A 19,018-nucleotide genomic window follows, 5' to 3' on the forward strand; every position below is an offset into this window, starting at 1 on the left:
CTCATCAAGAGCTAATTGTCTCCTTTAAGAAAATACACTATGTTTGAGGATCCACAGGGGGAAGCCCCCCTCTCTAGCTCAGTGCAACAGTAAGTTCTTTGTTACCATCATGTCAGCCAGCTCTTGGCCTCCCACATCTTATTCTCAACACTTTAAAGGATTGATTGAAATAGCTTTGATTGAAACAGCCAGAGACTGCCAGGATTGTAGTTCTGCAGTCCGACTTTTTGATTTGGTGTACAACTTAGAGGAGATAATCTAATTTTAATACGAGCCCAATGTGTTCTGCAGCCACCGAACTGCAGCATCATGTCATGTCATCATGTCTGATTTAGAAACAATTCACGTGTTAAGAATAACATATATACAAAGGTCACAGACTTAAAATATGATCTGAAACTGGAGAAGCATCAGGAACATTCCTCAGACTGCTGGGTTTGAATTTGAGAGACTTATTCTGGAAGGCTGCCCTGCATGCATGTGTCACCTCTTTCAATGTAGTCTGAATGCAATCAACAGGAAGGTTGTAGGCATGCATTATATTAAAACTTAATTTCTAACACACTGTGCATTGTATACCCTACCATATCTCCATGGTTAACCCTTGACCTGGGTAATTAGTTTTTTTACCCTTTCATCCTAATGTTAACACAGCTACTTGAAGCCACAAAATGTCTCTACAACTTAGACTTTCCCTGAAACAAGCGTTTACATAAATATAAAGAAAACTGTCTCCCCTGCTGTCCATGTCAAAATGTGTATACTTGCAGCAGAGTGAACACTTTGTGTTTGCATTGCGGGAGAGCAAGTCTGTACTTAGCATGTTGTTTTTAGCTAGTCTTAATGTCTTCCATGTCTGGGCCCATTTGTCTCTGGGCTGACTGGGCCACATCAGTGGGGAATGAGGAGGAGAAAAGTGAAGTCTGCATGTGTGTGATGTGTGTGACAGCTGCAGGCTTGGTTCACAGGGCCACTGGTCCACTCTGCCACACCAGTCAACAAACCCTCAACTGTAATTAGTTGATCCATGGTAAGATTTTTGTTTTAACTGGTGTTTCGTCTTTATTATACATTGCCTATGTAACATTAATATAAATGTAAACGTAGGCAGCAAGTACTAAAACAACATTATTAAAAAACATAACTTTACTATTTGAGTAAAGAAAGACAGCAAAGATAGGAGTAAGCTAGAAGTGCTCACTGGAGTTTGAGGTGATCCATGTCAGTGTGTTTGACACTGAGGTCAGGCTGAGTCCTCCACTGTTTATCCAAACTGCCAAGCAGAGAGCTGGTACAGGTGATTGACCCCTGGACCTTAAACTCTTCATTTTCCTGCTTCCTTCTTCTATGTTTACTGATACTGGGAGATAAATCAGAAAACCTTTCAATAAATGTATAGTTGTTAGTAGGCAAATAGTTATAATGCAGATTTATTGTATTTAACACACTCACCTTATCTAAAAGTATTGTGTGTTTGAAAAACAAAAAACAACTTTTTATATTTGCTCATCTTGTTCAAGGTTGAAGTGGGCTGGAGCCTATCCCAGAATGCACTGGGTGAAAAGCAGTAAAACAGCCTGAACAGGTGGTTAGTCCATATCTAACACAGACAGAGAAACAGAGTTACACTCACATTCACACCTGTGAGTAGTTTAGAGTTTCCCCATTCATCTGACCCATATTCCTGCTCCTAGAGGAGATCCACAAAAAAAAAAAACAGGGAGACCATGCACACTCTACAGAGAAATGCACCGGTCAGACTTGGTTGGGATCAATCCCTGTAAATTTTTTGCTGTAAGTCAAAAGTGCTGATGCCATGTTCTCATTACAGAAGCTGCTAATTACGATTTATTTTGTAAATACTAATAGGTAAATGTTTAAAACAACTGGGAATTTTGTGTTATCAAGAAAGCCCTGATACTGTAAATAGGACATAAGAAATACAGTACCAGTCAACAGTTTGGACACGCTTTCCTGTTCAAGTGAATGAGAAAGCGTGTCTAAACTTTTGACTGGTACTGTATATGAACATTGATACCTCACATAAACCAAAGTCCAGTGTTCAGGGATCTAAACCCAAATGTAATGCCTTTTTCAGATATTTTTTTACCTAAAGTACCTCACATGCTCAACTCTCCTTACCATACAACCCTAGATAAGTACTACCTACTGTAGCAGTCTTTCTGTACATAACATGGATGGAAATCACCAACTTGGGTTGTTTGATTAGGTCAACACTTTTATTTTATAACCATCGGAATCTTTTCAATCATACCCTCCATTCAATATGATGTAACCACTAACCACTGAGCCACGGCGCCAACCCCTGAAAAGCCAAAAACAGCAAATAGAAAGACATCCTGCCACTATGAACTAAAATGGGGAGTCCAGCCAATTTGTCCGTCCTGTCACATTGATGTGCATGCCCAGTACAGCAAAACACCAGAAAATGTGACAATGACAGGGAAAATAAGAATATAATCGTTAAAGAATAAAGATATATATTTGTTTGACAAGATTATACTGTTTATAAGAACATCCAACAGAGATCAAGAGAAAATTACAGCCTCGTGTATTCTTCAGTGCATGGAAAGATACCAAATATGTCCACAACAGCAATTTGTGACCACAACAGTATAACAAACAATAAAATGAGTTAAAAAAAATACTAACATCATATTCCTTACATCTTACTGACATGTTCAAAACCCCAAACAACAGCAATAAACTTTCAGGGAGCTACATGTGAATTCACTTTGTGTGAATACAATTGTTGGAGGCTGTACTGGTTGCCAAAACCGGCCATTGTAGCAGACAGTTCTTTGCTACAGAGATGCAAACATGTTTGTTTGCTGGCAGTTATTTGTTTGTTTTTCAAAATGTTATCTCTCGATAATAAATAATCTCTCACTTATATTTTCATTGTTTAAGGGATTAGATATTTGAAATCAGATTTTTTTATTGCTGGGTGTGGAGTCTGAGTGTGTGTCCCATCGTCTCCCCTCCGGAGACCGTAAACTTCTCCAAACAGCTGTATTAGTTCATATGACTACAGCAAGAATAAAAGGTCTCTTATAATACTGTGAGCCACGGGACATAATCATCTGATTCCGCTGACCCATATTTTTGTGCTGTTGCATTGTTTTGTCCCTAAAGTGAAATGCAGGGGTAGGGGATTTATTTTCTGTGTCTTCATTCGTTCACATCTGTCCATCACAAACTAAAACCTTAGACACCAATGATTTGATTTTGAAGGGGAATTTATCATCACTGCAGTGCTACAAATACAAATATAAATAAAACATTTGTGGCCGGCTAGCCTAGAGGTGGACTGCATCATCCTTAGGTGACGACATGTTCACTTTGACCTTGTGTTTTTGCTGTAGTCAAGGTGATGACCTGATAATGTGAGTAACTGGAATCGCAACATGGAAGGATGTTACCTTTGAAGTAACTAAATTACAGTTATAAAGGTAGCTACAAAGGGTAGTCACATGTTGAATGCCAATTACCAGTGTGTGTCAGCAAGAGGTTTGACAATCAGCACTTTAATATGTGAGTTTTCAAAGGAACTTAACCAGGCACCAGAGAGGTGCGTCCAAAATGCATTTAACATCAGTCACCAATCTTCTAAAAATAAAAAAATACTGATGTGATGAGTCAAAAATGTAAGCAGCCTCAGTCAGAGACATAGAGATAACAATTTAATAGTATAGTTGCTTAAAAGTCTAAAATGGGCTGTCATAGACTTTGCAAAGATGAAATTCACTGCCATTTGGAAATCACTTACTGTAGGTCTGTATCCAAGGTTAGCATGCAATGACATATAATCTGGCACCACAGAATACTGGAAAAAGTAATATGGTGTGATAAGTCATTTTCCCCCTTTCTCTATGTGTAGCCTGGTGGATCTGTAGCCATCTCATGCCAAGCATTAGGTCTGTTGTTAGCTCTGCATGGTAGTGTAACGCCAAGAAATTTGAAGCGTTTTTACAGGACCAGGTGCAACTTTTGATGCATTGTTCCCTCAGTGAGTTAAGAGATGGCAAAGCCCCCCATTCACACAGCTAAACAAATTCAAGAGTGGTTTCAAGAACACCAGGGTGAATTCCAACACCTTCCCAGTCAAAACTCCTCATACACACGGCTCTGTACTTGTATTACAGCATTCCTTGGAGAATTGAGGATGTTAGAAAGGCCGAAATGGGCTCCAGTCTTTCTGAGGTAATCAATAGGGTTGTTTTTGTTCTCTGTCTGTTGTATCAGTGTAGAAAAAATTGAAAACATGCCTGTTTAGAGAGACAGATAATAAAATCAGGGGTTCTTAAAAAAGTTGGATAAAAAAAATCAAAGACTTACACAGAGGCATGTGAACATACAAAATGAAAGAGGTCCCAACTGCTTTTCCCTGCTCTCCTCTTTTTCTGAGCTTTACCAAGAGTGACTAAAATTCCTTGGACATCCTGTAAAGCCATCAACCTGATTTCCCCCCATGTCGCAATTTAATGGGTGGTGGAATACTGTAGCATATCACATCCAGGCACTGAGAAAACACTACCTCACTCAAGGCATGAATAGCAGTGTAAGCAACTCTGCACTACACCTTGGCAAAACTATGTGAGACAAATGCTATGTTACATAAAACTAAATAAAATAAAAAAGTAAGATTTAAGCGGTAATATGAGGTCCTACACTTTAGAGCAATGGATTGGAGGAATTAATAAGCAATTATTCCATGACATTACAACTCCTCCATTTGTATACTATACATGGGATTGCACAACTCTTCGTGATCTATTATTGGTTGAATTACTCACTAAATTTAGAGCATGCTTCGAAACTAATCAGTTGGAAAGAGCTGATACAGTTGGAGCATGCTCTGTATGTGAGAGGAAAGTGAGACCTGTCTACACTTAGAATATATCTGGGTTAGATCAAAAAATAAATTAGCACCGTTGCAAACACTCTTAATGAGTCACCAGCTGAGCAGTTAAAACAGACCGGGTTACGCTAAATATAATCACAAGCACAAGAGATAAAAATACAGTATGTTGCATTAGACATATGTGGCACACGGCAAGTGATGAAGTCTCCAAACCACAATCTCCCCCTGTTGATGCTCAGCTCTACCCTTAAAGGCAAATACTATAACAAATGACAAAGCCCCTCTGTTAATATTCAGGTCACTCTTTCATTACAACTCTTTATCTATCTGAGAATATCTGCTGTATTATGAGCACAGCTGATGTGTGATATTTTAGTCACGCAAGCAGATCAAGTGACACAGAGCACTTGGTCTGGTGATGATAAGAATAATAGTCACATTTAATTGCGTACGTCTCGCATTTCAAATAATTCCTCCAGGAAAGGATGAAACCATTAAAGGACAGTGCTGCAAATAAATTAAGGGTTATATATATATATATATATATATATATATATATATATATATATATATATATATATATATATATATATATATATTTTATTTTTTTTTAATTTTTTTTTTATTTTTATTTTTTATTTTTTTAAATGCTCAAATTAAACATACAGTATAACATTACAAGTTAGCTAATCCCAGAGGAAACAAAATTGAATACATTTTAGGTTTTGTTTAAACTAAGTAATTGGGCTTCACTTTTGGCAGTTAATTTGGCATTTGTTAGTATTTTTTATTAACGACATAAATTGTAAACTTATAACTTGTCGTAGTAACTTTAAAAACATGTGTTCCTATTCCCATTTGTGAATGGAGAGCAGAATCGGTATATGAGGTGTCTGAGTATGTTGCCAAAGAATGTTAGATTGCTACACAGATCTATGCCTATTACATTAAAAGTTATGTAATATCTTATATATGTGTAGTGAAGACCACAATAAAATATTCAGGTATGTTGTGCCTGGGGTAGAAACTGATAGCAGTCACTTGAGAAATAAACATAGAACAAAGTGTATTAAACAGTGTACTATGGTTTACTTAATTATACAATGTGCTTTCATCTGCTTCCAAATGGGATGCACAGCCAGCTCGAGTTCAAAAAGTATGAAATTGTGTAAAAATAATGAGATAAACTCTTGCATCAAAAGAAAACAGTAGTGATAGGTGAAATAATCAAGCCTGTATGTACTTAAATGTATTTTTATATTTCATAGAGTTCCATCTCTCAAGTAGATCTGATGAGAAGCTGTCCCTGCCTGAAAGCCTTATGAATGTTCCATTATACCAGAGCCTTCTGTTTGCCAAGTCAGGAAATGGCCATGCTGTTTTGATGAGACAAACATCCATAGAAATTCAGCATTTCTGCAGGGTGCTAATTTGTCACGCCCCGCCACAACATGCACAATGTATAGGAGGCCATCCAATCTCCTGCTGGCCCTTGGGGGTCATTATGAAGAGAAAAATCACAGCAATATAGACAGGGGGAATGAGATGGATTCCTGCATTAAGTGGATGAGGCCCTCCTCACTACAAGACTTGGGTTACACTACAGCCTACTACACATATGGAGCTCTTTGTTCCACATTCCCTCAGCTTTTTTATGACAAAAAAAACATAACTGTTTCAGCAAAAAGCAGTGTCTAATCTTGGACCATTTCATCGGACCATGTAGCTGTCAGTGTCAGAGAGTGCTCATCATGTCCTGGTGTCTTCATTGTTTGTGTTGTTCCAAAAAAAATTTCAATGAACTGCAACACTGATCAGTTTTCCTCAGCCATATAACCAGGCAGGAAACATTTCCTGTCTGCTACAACAGTATAGATGGTCCTTTAATATCTTCTACTGGTTTCTTCAACTCATCTTCATTCTAGTGTAGCACAATGTCTCCATCTGTCCTTAGTAATAGTGAGCCCAGGATGTCTAGCTGACACTGGACTCCATGCTCCTGGGTTTTTGTGGACTCAACACTTTCCAAAGATAACACGGGCCAAAGATTTCCACTCACGGGCAGGCTGAGGCCCTGCTGAGGCAGCCTGCCTGATGGGGAACAGACGAAAAAGAGCTGGCTCAAGACATCCACTAAGATCCATAGCACTGTACTAAATGATATGCCTTCAAGGTCTATAGTTAGTTACTATGGATGAGAGAAACAGGGACCAGCCTTGTGAGAAGAGTGTGTTCTCTAAATGCACTCAGAGGATAGAGAAACAGACACAGGATGATCAGCTGGCTTGATAACATGATACCAAAGGTGAAGAATATTAATGTCATCAAATACAAAAAGGCAAACAACCTTTCCTGACAATGACTCTTTACTAATTGCTCCTGTTCCACAATAAATACCTGTTTCGTGTAGATGTACATGTCTGTGATATATTGTCCTTTTTTTGTTATTCAGAGGTAAATTGAGATTTCCAGGAAAGACTTGTGCCTCTGAAAGGGCCGGCCTGGTGGTGCGCACAGTCATACACCACATGACGTCTTAGCAGGGGAACATTCCTCCATGTCTTTTTCTCTCCCTCTAAAACCATCTTTCTCGATTTAGAAACGGGGGGCACGAAAAGTGGTTACACTCAAAAATATGGGGCAGCGGATTAATGCAAAATAAGCCATAAGAAAACCTGACATATGTGAAATGTCCCAGACTGGGAATGAAATATCATTTCTCCTATTCAGGAACTTTCCACAGGACTAAATTCCACTTAACCTCTTTCTTCTGTGTTCCAATGACAAATAAAATGAGAAAATGGTTGAAAGTTGTACTATTGCCAAACATTACCATTACCTAACAGAATCTCTCTAAGAGGAGAAGGTATCTACAGTAGGTCCAAAAGGTAATGTCTTGGAAGGAATTTAAGGCAACGCATGCCAAACACTCTCTTTAAAATATTTTCTTTCCAATTCTGCCTTTGTAAACACCACAGAGGAAGGCAGAGGACTGAAATGATGTTATGGCTTGAGTATTCAATGTAGCTTACAGAAGCTGGGATTGTGTCTTTTCTCCATAAATCATTTAATGGTGACAGGAGGTGGTCCTCTAGTCACTCAGCCCGCCCCCGCCGGCTGACCTCAGGGGTGACAGCTTCCCTCAAATGTCAACCCAAACAAAAAAGGGGTGCAGCCAGCTCCCATAGTAGAAGCTATTGAGGTCAAAAAGGCCTGTGCCAAACCAGCCCTTTCATCCTGTAGCATTTACAGGATCAGCATCCTAGAACACAGTCATCAAAGACAGAGAGAGAGAGACTGTATGTGTGTGTGTGTGTGTGTGTGTGTGTGTGTGTGTGTGTGTGTGTGTGTGTGTGTGTGTGTGTGTGTGTGTGTGTGTGTGAGAGAGAGAGAGAGAGAGAGAGAGATAGAGAGAGACAGAGACATGACCTCAATGGCCCGTAATATGTGTGCAACTCATGTGTAGGAGGGTGTAGGATAATCCTGGTGAGCTGTGTGGAGGGGTCTCCAGGTAGCCCAGAGGGTTAGACAGGGTTAACTCCATTTGACCCTGGCTCTATGCTGTCAGAAGTAGGAGATCTACCCTTAGCTTGTCAAGGAAACCAGAACAATGTGGCATGTCTCTCATGTAAGACAGTTCCTGAAAAGAGCTGAAATTGTCCCTTTTATGTGTCTTTTTATTATGCATACATTATTAAATGTCAAAATGGCAATATGTAGTCATGCCCAAATTATTCGTTTTCTAAACTCTTATCATTGTATGCCAAGTTTAAATAAAATACCATTTGTATATGTTCCAATAAAGTGAAATGATAGTGTCTGTCTCAGGACACGCCTCGGCAGAAGTGCATGTCTGGTTGGCAGGTTGAGCTTTAACACTTCCTCTAAATGCTGAGACACAAACGTCTCAGATGGCAGCACATGGCAGGGTGGGGGCCTCCTGTAGTGTCATTTTAGGTAGTCATGGAGTTCCAGCAGCCGCAACAGCTGACTGTTGGGAGTTAGAGGTCAAAGTCTAATTTTACTGATCAGTATGAAGTGGAGGAGATCCTGACTTCAGTTTTCAAGTAAACACTGAACCTAGCGGTCTGATGTTTCTCTACACGGATGAACAAAAGAAATCATACTCTTACTTCCTCCATGACTTCCTTCCAACACAGCTGCTCCTGTTGCCTGCCACAGTAAGCTGTGCTCAGCTGCAGGAGGGGAAAGTTAGGGGCGAGTCTGGGGCTAATATGTGGTTCATGATGACACATAACATTGCATTCTTTGCATGAAGTAGCCAAACTAAGACGAAAATTATTGTATTCATAAAGTGCAACAAAAATGACTCGCCATCTTTGCCACATAAGGTCACCAGTGGTCTATCAATGGCATAAAGTCGATGAATGGATTCTGCACTCCCTGCTAACCTGACGTGCCAGATGGTTTGTTAACAAAATCATCTGTGTCGCCATCATTGGAAACTGTTTGAAAAAGGCACTTGCGCATAAAAAAAAAAATACTTGCCAGGTTATTGGATGAACCATGTGTCTATCACGTCTGTTTTGGATGAATAGTCACAGCCATCACACACACCTAAACCATACCCATAGCTGACAGTAGCTCCTCACAGGACGCTGTTTGGTTCGGTCCGCTGCTGTTTGAAAACAAACGCATTACTTGAAGCCTGACAAGATGGATTTTTCTGTAATATGTGATCCTTTGATTCTCGCGAGATCTTGTGATTTGGGAGAATCCAGCTGCCATGCTGGGTCAACTCCCTGCCTCTCTTGAGGGGGGAAGTAAAAAGCTACTAATGTTGATTACCTATACCAATACAGATCCAGCATCATGTTTAATGATTGCCAGCAGACACTCTGGATCTGATACTGTCTCTTGTTTTCCAAAATTTCATACTGGATTTAGGTCTTTGGGTGATAGACCACTCATCCTGCAGTATGTTCCTTTTTATTTCACTGGTGCAGGTTTCAGTTGAGTTTTTATGTTTTATATTAGCTTGTTAGACTTTTTGGATTGCATTATATTTCAAGGTAGTCCCGTTTACTCCCTAACCCCCACCTCTGAAAATAAAAATAAAAAAAGAAAAGAACATAATATAATGGAAAAAAGAACAATGCAATGCATTTTATTGAACAGATGTTTGTATATGGTGTCCACCCCCTGTATTTAGTATCTGTGTGGGTGTGAACAGCGAATTCTGAATGAAACCCTATACGGCCTCTCTTAGCTTTGTGTTGAACCTCGCTAACACAAAAGGCATTCATCGTAGAACAGTCACTGATGTCATATAATTCTGAGGTCCAGACACTGGGAGAGATTCAAACATTTTTCACATTTCCAAACACAGAGATTAAAGGCTTATTCACAGGCTTTTATCTTATAAACAAGAGGTCTAAGCAAAACATTTTAGGGCTTTGCGTGTTCAATGATCCTTAAGTGACCACCGAGAAAACCCCATACAACACATATGAATAGATCTGAATGGATCACAACAATGTCTGACATATTCACTGAAAGATGAGACTTAACTTTACACAGCTTTAACCACAACAATGATGTAAACATGGCTCGCTTTCCTCACAACTTCAGGACACATCACTTATGGTTTATACCAATAGAGATTTTCACTCCTCTTTATAATCCAGACTAAGCAAAAGCAGACAATGTTTCTTTTAGGCTCACCACGGAGTAAGATTGGGTAAGCTGTTTGTTCAAATGTAATTAGTACTGAATTTATGTATTTTTTTCCCTTACAAAATTTGACAAGTCCTTGTTGAATTTAAGAACATTTTAAACTAGCAAATGTCCTCATCTCCATCAACAGTATTAGTCCTAAAACCTCCCTTAATTCACGTGTGCATATGCTTGACACTAGTGTTTTGCATTTGTAAGACACTTCACTACTATGTGCAACATGCAATTCAGACAGACACCCCTCTTGTAACCTGCAGTTCAGATAGAGCTATCCCAACTGCCCGACATGCCTGAACCGATTAAGTAGGCTCTTGGCCGACATTCACACAAGGCAATGAGGCCTCTTCTCTACTTTCTCTATCTACTGTACGGCGCTTTTCTTCTGCTTCAAAAAATGTAACAAAGGTTGTCCAATCTTCTCCTGCTACGGCCACTCTGAGTGGTCCCCTTCAGAGCCATGGGTGGGCTGCAAGAGGAGATTCTCCTGGTGCTTGAGCTCTTTATTTCAACTGGGCTCTCCAATCAGCCAACCATTTCTGGGATGGAGGTGAGAGGATCGAGTATTTCAGCTTCAGTCTGGGCGGCCTTAATCAAAAGCCAAGTTAGAACACTGTGGTTACTTTTGTCATTTTGATTTCTTAAAATGTAATTCAAGTTTGATGAAAATGCGGTTTAATTGCCTCGTTATAGACAGCATCCTCCTTTGTGATCTAATATATCTAAAATATGTATTCCTTAAATTCTCCTTCCTGTTTCATCAGTATCAACTGCATCACAAGCTCTATTTTTTTTTCTTCATTTTACAGAATTTTTGAATCCCTCCCACACTAAAAGTGAATAGAAATTAAATGAATGCCTTGTTGTGAAGTTGACAGTGCAAAGGGTATCCTGTTTCATTAAATATACAATATAAATAGTACTTATCCCACTTCTTCCCTGGACTTGAGCTTACATCAGCTCTAAAAATAACAACCATAGTTGCTCCTTGGCCTTGAACATGTTTGAAGCTGATCGAAAGAAACAGATACCTGATGACCTAGCTAATATTTACAATGGCTGCCAATATGGTCTACAATATCCATAATCATTCCACAGCTATGTATCATGCCTCCCCCCGTGGGTGGTTACACTGTTGTGAACCAGAACACGACTGGACGGCTCTCAAATCATTAACACATCACCACAAAACGCCACATACTTTCTACCTTTGCCAAATGGCTCTTGATGAATATGCCTGAAGTTTCTGTTGGCCCCCAGCCAGTCACCACAACACAATGTGAAACATGGGAAGCCACAGGTGTCCAAGAGCTACAGCACAGAGTAGAGTCATGGAGAAAGATTTTAAAAAGGACATTGGTAATCTGTCTAACGCCATAATTTGAAGCAGCTACTGTTTACCTGATAAAATAGAAACATAGAATCTGCAAGGTTCCTCTGACTACATCATCACATTCGGCCAGGGCATGAGAAGCTGGCAAGTCAGAGGATGCAGAAGCAGAATGAGGTGGAAGACAAGGGGATACTACTGTCCCCTTGTCTTTCAGTTAGTTAAAAAGACAGAGCAAAGAGAGCATGGCAGGTACCACAATTGTGACAGACTCTCCACACCAAAACAATGATATGAAAAGAATCTCTCCATCAGTTTCAAGAATGTGTACAAGAGTCGAGTGTCCAATTTACACACTGCAAAAACAAAGCTGTGCAAAAATGACACATGTCACATTCCCCTAAGTAGGTCATGTCAATCGTTATTTTTCCAGCTGATGTCAGCTTAAATACTAAATTGATCCCAGTGCATGAATGTAACAAAAAATCCAATAAATCCTCCCTCAAAGCAAAACAGCAATGGTAAATGATTCAAAGCTAGCCAGCTGTAGCAACACTACTTGATCCAAGGTAAGAGAAGAAATAACAACGCTGTTTCATAGAACATTGAATGAGTGACAGACAGTTACTGTAACGACAAACAAAAAATGAAGTGTTTTGGTTCTCTTAAGCATTTCTCATATTCTCCTGATAGATGCAGAGAGGGAAAGAGACGTTTCCTTACAAAGACATCAAAGTGGAAGGAAAGAAAAGGAGCCTGCATGACATGTAAGGGAGGATGTGAGATGGAATTCCATGGCATACTAGGATTTGGCTGAAGGCCAGTGGGGTACTGCGTTAAAGGTTAGGTTTTTTTTTTCTTGTCAATAGTGGCACTCAAATGCCCATATAGTATAACCACAAACCCCAAAGTCAAATATGACAAAATTATGAATTACGCACTGTCTGAACTCTGCTAAAAGTTTAGAGATAGATGACAGTGGTGACATATAGACATATTGTATAGAGGCACATTTAGCAGAGCGTAACAGGCATACAACACAGAATAAAATTACCAGAGTAGCAGGTGAAATGTGATTGGCTACCAAGCTAAGTTAATTAAATCTAAGAGGAAACCTTTTTGCTCAAAATCAAATAAAATCTGGTTTAGAGCTGAAACGATTAGACAACAAAGCGCTTATTTGATAACGAACATAACAACGATTATTTTTGGAACATAAAAATGGTTGATTTTGACTTTGTTTTATGTAAGAGTACCTGAATGTTTCACTATTTACTGAAATTTTAAAGACCAAACAATTAATCAGGATTTATCAGGAAAACAATCTTTAGATTAATTGATAATGAAAATAATTGTTAATTTCAGCCCTAAGCTAGTTATATTAAACATAACAGCATTTAAATCTGTCAGTACTGCATACAACCAAGGAGTTAAATGAAAACAACTTCATATATGTTTTCTCAGTCTGCTCCTCTTCGTTCTCCCTCCATTAAGGATACAGAGAGAGGGCAAACACTGGCTATGCAGAGGCACCTCAAACCTCAGCTCTTACATAGACCCCTGTGAAAATATACTATAAACAATTCTCTGCAGACATCAAATAAATGTTGGTTTGAGCAAAAACAAACACAGATTCCTTCCAAATTGTCCTTCATTGAGCAGGCAGCTGTTTAAAGTCTGTGGCTACTGAGGTTACACACCTGTCCACTTCAACAAGGACTGCTCCAGTCTCACAGCAGTGGTAAACCCCAGAGTGCTCTAGTTCACATGGCATCCACTCTCAGCGGTCCAACTCATATGTCATGATGTGCCACTTTGAAAAACTATATTTTGTTATGAGTTGACTGTAAAATGAATTAAAACCAATTTTAAACCAATCATTGCATTTTTTCTGACAGGAGTTTGGCTAGTTGTCAGCAGTGAATGGAGAAGAATAAAAAAGACAGACTATCATTATTTACTGCACTGAAACTCAATAATGAGGCCATACAGTAGGACCCCTATCCACAGGAATACAGTTTTGTCCCCTGGTCAGGCTGCACGCTCACACTTCTCTCTCTACCCTGTTAAAACAGCAAGAAAGAAATACTCCCCTATTGGATGAAAACGTAGACAGCTCTCTTCTCTTTTGGACGGGTGAGGAGCAGCGCTGAGGGGCCTTTCAACTGGAACCAGATGGCTTTTTAATATGTGCATGCCTTTGCAGGAGTGTGTGCATGTGATGTGAGCATATGAGTGTGCTTATACGAATTAATGTCACAGGAGTCTACAACCTTGTACAGTATGTGAAGCAAATCTGCAAAAGAGCCAACAATTAGCTCTAATCCAACCAAAAAATGGAAAAACTTGCATTTTAGTTGAGAGGGCACAGGGAAAAAATGAGGGGAAACATAGTCCTTTATGGTTGCCCATAAATAAAGTATTAACCTAAACTACGTTGTTATCTCTCTGCTTGGGGTTGTTGGGCTCACAGCCAAACAGAGAGTATATAAAAACAGAGCGAGGGAAAGTGTGAAGTGAGGGATACCATCAAACCTTCCACTGATCTAGTTTGGCTATCAGCTGTGCAAGACAAAAAAAGCAAGACCCACTGCACTCCACTTCCATCCTGAAATGTTTGCTGCCTCAGATTTCTCCTCTTTGGCACGGTGTTGTTTAGGTTGGCCTCCTGGGGTGACTCTAAGTCCATGATCCCATTTTGGGGTCTCGTTATGTGAAGTCAAAAGAGGCCATTTGATCTTCCTTTGTGTCTCATGGGTGCCACGTGATATGAATGTTTTTAATTATTCCCCGCTTGCTTGGCACTCTCCAGTCATAAAAACATAACTAGATATTTGAATTATTGCTTTATTGTGACCCAAAAGTGTGGTGCTGTACTGAGGATCCTCAGTATTTGTTCTAATCCGAAGGTGCATTGTGACAGAGCTATAATACAGTTACTAATAACCAGATAAAAATGTCAAATAAATGTAATAATAGAATTTTCACATTTTCCCAGAATAAATTTTACCTGACGCAGAGAACTGGATATGAGCCATAACCTTGAGTTACTCTTTGCTTTTTTCAAAATGATAGCAGGTATTTCAAGCTGATCTTATTTTTAATAGGCAGGTTAACTACTGGAATTGTTTTTTAATGTCTATTCACAAAACTGCAGATGGCTTAGTACAGATCTGGCAGAGTGTGTGGAAAGGCAAACACTGTGGTTGGGAGCACCACAATAACCCACAGGTGATTGTCTTAAGTCAATGTGCTGACACCCCCCCCCCCCCACACACACACACACACACACACACATACAGTAGACACACACACACAGAATTATACACTAATTAGATAAACAAACATTGAAAAGCCCACACTTAACAGTGTACATTTCCATGCAACTACGTTGTTAGCTGCCAGGAACTCATCCTCCAACACAGTTTGCAGAGGGATAATCGTAGAGAATTTACTGCTCATCGTCTTCCATCTTAACAACCACAGAGTTTTCAGTTGTCAACCTGAAGATCAAAACTACCAATTTGAAAAAATTATAGCGCAAAAATGAAATGCAAGTCAACAGCGGTCACAATGAATCATGTGCTGAGCCCGGATTATAAGAGGTTGTAAAAGACAAGGCAGATAATCCACTAAGAATGTGTCACCTCTTATTACAGCTGTCACTTCTCAGCTGAGATCAGTGTGTTGAGAGATGAACCTGCTCTTAAAGGGGAACACCAACTAACTTCAGCTTTCAAATCTATGCTTTTTTACATTTGTGAATAATAACTACTTGCTGTAAACAAAAAAATAATTTTGTACCACCCGCTAATCTGTGATCGATGAAGAGCTGGCTCTATATAAAATAATTTATTTGACTGTGACAGAGTTCAAGATGATTTTCTGCACATCAAGGCGATTTTTCTGGATTGCAGCTGATAGATCTGTTACATCAAATGTTAGTCTAGAAATTCATAAATGTCATTAATCGCCAGAGGAGCAGCTTCTGACTGAACATTTGTATGAACTCAAGAAAAGCTTGTATGCAAAAGCTGCTGATGATTACAAAACATATGTGACATTTGTTAATTCTTAACTTGGTGTCCCCATTTAAACACCCAGCAGCCCATACTATAGTCTCTCTCCCTGTCTTTATATTCTCCATATACCATCACATCACGGCAACTGAGGCAGCCTCAGAAAACAAAATGGCACATAAAAAGAGGACCTACTTCATTGTACTTGCAGACAACACTAAAATAAGCACAGGATTGCTTTAATCAGACCCTCGCTACCACATCTAGTCCACCGACAACAATAACAGCCCAGCAATTTAAACAGGCTGTGGCCAATGCTTACACGCAGAGAGGGATGAGTTGAGTTTATTTTCTAAATCCCAGGCTGGTCAAACAAATATAAACAAAGATCACAACTTACTGGTCATCTTATAACAAAAACTCATCCATTCAAAAGTAAATTCAAAGTTTTTTCTCCACGAAAGGACTGATGCATATATCAAGTACTGTTTAACTTACAGACAAATATCCAAGGAGTTTCCATGAATACCATGAATCTACATGCTGCAGAACACCCTGGGATAAATATTTGTATGGTGCCTGATGGGCACGTTTCGTATAAAGAGCCTGGACTGCTTCACTGTGTGACAAAAACAAATCACTGTGCCAGAGGTAGATCGTAAAAAGCAGTTTAATAAACCTTTAGCTCTTCGGGTGAGCACTTTCCTTCCTTTACTGACTCTGATGCTTAGATTTCCGCCTGGTTCACGCAGAACCATATGTATGTGGCAGCTAATGACTATGATTAGGGAAGCCTGGATTAGGTCTTGCTGTGGTTTATGACACATGCAATGCAACATACACACATACACAAAGATTGAAAGCTATCCCTGTGATTTGACATTTGGAGAAACTCAAAAAGCAGACAACATAAACAAAGTTCTTAATTAAAACTTAAAATACATGCTATGGGTTTTCCACATAATAGTTCGACATGACACAGATTACATACATGATTGTAACCAACTCATCACTCATGTTAATGAAGGGGGGGGGGATAAACAAAATACATTGACAACGTGGATGTGCTAATTTAGCATTCAATATTCATGTAAGTGAGGATACACTAAACAAATTGCATCCAAACAGCACTGGTGATGTTTGTTACAAGTATGCTTTGACCTAAAGCTACTGTAACACAAGAGTGGTGCTATTAGTTCAAGTTCGTCAGACTTAAACAAAAGGAGCATTTCTAAAGGATTTCCAGAGATTTTGAAGATCACTGTGATAAAGCCACTCTGATGCCTATGTACATTTTGTGCTGGCTATTTTCCAAAGCTGATTAATTGTAACAGCTTTTTTTTTTCATTGCATAACATCTTTTATTATTAAAAAGCAAAAGAGTATGGCCGACAAAAAAAGAATCACTAACAATGAGGGGGCTTCTCTTTGGGGGCCATTTTGGCCTTTATAAACTGACAGCAGGGGAATGCTCAATCCCTTAATACAGAGCAAGTGCACAGTGTAAAGAATACCGTGCCATTTGTCTTTGGAAGACTAAGGAATTATCTCCTGTGTGGAGCGGGAAAATCACCCAGTAATTCTGCACTCAGGGGCTGCGAGGTAAGCCCTCTAGTCAGATAAAATTAGGATCAAATGTCTGGACAAGTTAACAGTAACAGTGACCACCTCGCCTAGAGGAAATAAATCAGCTAGCCACGTGGGCAGTCACTGAGGGAGACTAGAGGAGGGCAACAGGTGGCTGTCAACTTAGAGAGAAAGAGGGTCATCATCCACTTAGAGAAAAGCAGCACGTCTGTCTGCCACTCCCCAGGCTCCCCAGGCTAAGCTAAGCCAAGCACCAGCAGGAGGAGAGAATAAGGTGAAGCCAGTTCAGAGTAGTGTCGAAAAGGTTCAGCCATGTTCAGCACGTTACCTGTAAATCAGGCAAAGACTGGAAATGTCTTTTAGCTATCCATTGTTATAAAACCAGGGAGCATCTCTCCACAATTATCAAAGTTTGAAAAGACAGCATATTAAATATATGATACGTTTACTGTATCAGTTACATCATTATAGTGGCAAGAGCATCAAAGAGAAATCCTCTTTATAATCAACATGTGCAAGCTAGACCTGATCAAGAACAAGCTAAAGCTGTCTTTCTCATTTCTCTTGTGTGTCTCACCAATAGTTTAATGAGCTATCAAACATGACAGAACGATCTCAGTAAAAGATCAGCCGGAGTTTCCAAACCTTTCTATTGCACGTCACGCATCAGCAGGTCGAATAAATAATCAGAGAGGACTATCAGAGATAGTTCTCAGATTATAGTGACTTCATTCAAATGAGAAATGTCTGGTCCTTTGGTTTACTTCTACTGCAATAGTGAGATACGGCCAATTTTAAAATCTGACAATTTACAGCCTAATAGCTTTTCCAGGCAGTGGGTTATTTTTACACTTGAAGCCTGTGGAGGAGGCACTGTGTGTGTTTGTGTAAGAATGTGTGCTCCTCCACGTTCTGCTACTGACAACCATAGCGTTATTTTCTAACAAACCCTACAAGTCACGGGAAAATAACTTTACAAGGGCTTATGTATTAAGTTCTTAAATTATACATACATTAAACAAAGTGGCAAAACAATTATCACCTATTTATCAGTTAGGCTGCATGTAAGAAAGATGTGGGAAATGGAACTTCAGCCAAAATTTGACAGAGTACTGTACATTGTAGTTAAAAAAATCTTAGGCAGTTAGCATCCTTAGTTTAATAAAAACCCCATCTCTGATAAGCACGTTGTGTGTGTGTATGTGTTCACACGCATGCCACACGCATGCATGTCTGCATATGTTTTCACTCAGCTCTTTGTGCCGGTTCCCTCACATTACTCAAAGACACCAGGAGATTGAATAAAACAAAGTGACAGAACACAGTAAGTCCAAAAACTATATTATTACTAAATATTTACAGGCTATGCTCCGTGCCAGTGGTCTATTTCTTAGTGTGTTATTAAAAATGCTGTTAATTCTCGCTCAAATTAAGATTCTAGGCTATTTCCCAAAACTGCCACTGTGCAAGTTAAACAAGGACCTCAATACAGTAATCCACTGG

General features: G+C 39.4%; 1 protein-coding gene across 1 annotated transcript in view; it reads right to left on the reverse strand.

The window, feature by feature from the left end:
* The window catches only part of fhod3b (formin homology 2 domain containing 3b), an 89,814-nt gene that overhangs the window by 56,758 nt on the left and 14,038 nt on the right, over positions 1-19,018 (reverse strand). The gene's annotated exons all lie outside the window — the stretch shown is intronic.

The sequence above is a fragment of the Perca fluviatilis genome, chromosome 7 (genome assembly GCF_010015445.1).
Source record: "Perca fluviatilis chromosome 7, GENO_Pfluv_1.0, whole genome shotgun sequence".
Lineage (NCBI taxonomy): Eukaryota > Metazoa > Chordata > Actinopteri > Perciformes > Percidae > Perca > Perca fluviatilis.